The sequence below is a fragment of the Mastigoproctus giganteus genome, chromosome 13 (genome assembly GCF_048544385.1).
Source record: "Mastigoproctus giganteus isolate SK-2022 chromosome 13, ASM4854438v1, whole genome shotgun sequence".
Classification (NCBI taxonomy): domain Eukaryota; kingdom Metazoa; phylum Arthropoda; class Arachnida; order Uropygi; family Thelyphonidae; genus Mastigoproctus; species Mastigoproctus giganteus.
In genome coordinates, this window is record NC_143587.1 from 34,649,996 (window position 1) to 34,651,389 (window position 1,394).

General features: G+C 31.1%; 1 non-coding gene across 1 annotated transcript; it reads right to left on the reverse strand.

Moving 5' to 3' along the window:
- Window positions 1-1,039: 1,039 nt before the first annotated feature.
- TRNAQ-UUG (transfer RNA glutamine (anticodon UUG)) lies at window positions 1,040-1,111 on the reverse strand. The gene has a single exon. It is a non-coding gene; the product is annotated as a tRNA-Gln (tRNA).
- Between the last annotated feature and the right edge of the window lie 283 nt (window positions 1,112-1,394).

Genomic DNA, 1,394 nt, shown 5'->3' on the forward strand with positions numbered 1-1,394 from the left:
TTCTATTTATGTAAGAATATATATTATTTATTTTCTCAAAATATTAGCCACATGGAAACTAAGTAGATGTCGCTGTTGAATGTCATTTGGCAAATTATGCACAGGCGAATTGAAAGTAGCGATATTAGATAAAATAAATTCCATTAATAGCGAGCTGAGCCTAAACAACAAAATATTTATGTGAGGTACGTTATTTTAATTTAATTATGAGAGCGCTTATCCAGTTATATTGCATATTGCTATTTATTCAATTTCTGCAATTAATAATTAATATAGAATATTATAGTTTTAAGTTATTTTAAAAATCCACGATGCAACTGTTCCAGTAGATGTCGCTGTTCAATGTCGTGTTCTTTATCGTGTGCGTTTGAATAAATCGAGTAATATTCTGAAAGAAAGTAATAAAATCAGGTAAGCCAAAATAAAGAAATGATTTCTTAAATTCGAAAGGTTATCATGATTTAATTATGAAAAACTCTTATATAGTTAATACTTGATATACAAAGTGTTTATCTCGCAATATTTATATACAAAGAAGATAAACAAATATGTCGGGTTGAATTAGTTTGTCTAATCCAACGTTCTAATGTAGAATATTTGCCTTTAAGCCACGTGACTTGGCATTTAGTGTAATTAGTCTATTTTTATGGCAAAATTAAAATACTAATAGGTATAACCTGAAGTTTTAAATTAATCACGAGACAGTGTAAAAGCTATGCTAAAATGTTATGTTAAAATGGAATAATAATAATAATAAAAATAATGCTCATTAAAATACTAATAGGCATAACCTCAAGTTTTAAATTAATCACGAGACAGTGTAAAAGCTATGCTAAAATGTTATTTAAAATGGAATAATAATAATGCTCAGGTGATAGGCAACAGATTAAAGTGATTCCGAATATGAACGTTATTTTGCGTAGTGTTAACGAATTGATAAGGAATAAAATAAATAATAAGAACTCTTTATATAAAATAAATAACTCCTTGTACACAACACCCTTCACGGCTAAAAGCCAGGAGTCGAAAAATTTCTTGCAGGTCCTACCGAGATTTGAACTCGGATCGCTGGATTCAAAGTCCAGTGTGCTAACCATTACACCATAGGACCACACTCTTGCGCAGACTAGAGCAGTGGTTTTCAATCGGGGTGCCGTTATTAAAAAAAAAAAGGTTGAAAACCACTGGACTACAGTATTATTCTTTGCTACAAGTAAACAACAAACAAAAGAATCCTATTAATGTATGTTCGTCATTCCACAGTCATCAGGAAGTTTGTAATTGTGAAATGGTTTGCAATAGGGTAGTGACATGTGAAGGTTTTAGAGAGGGAGTCCAAACTGTTTTTGGCTAGGGGCCAAAACAAAATGTAAAGGTCTTGAGCCGCATGGGTT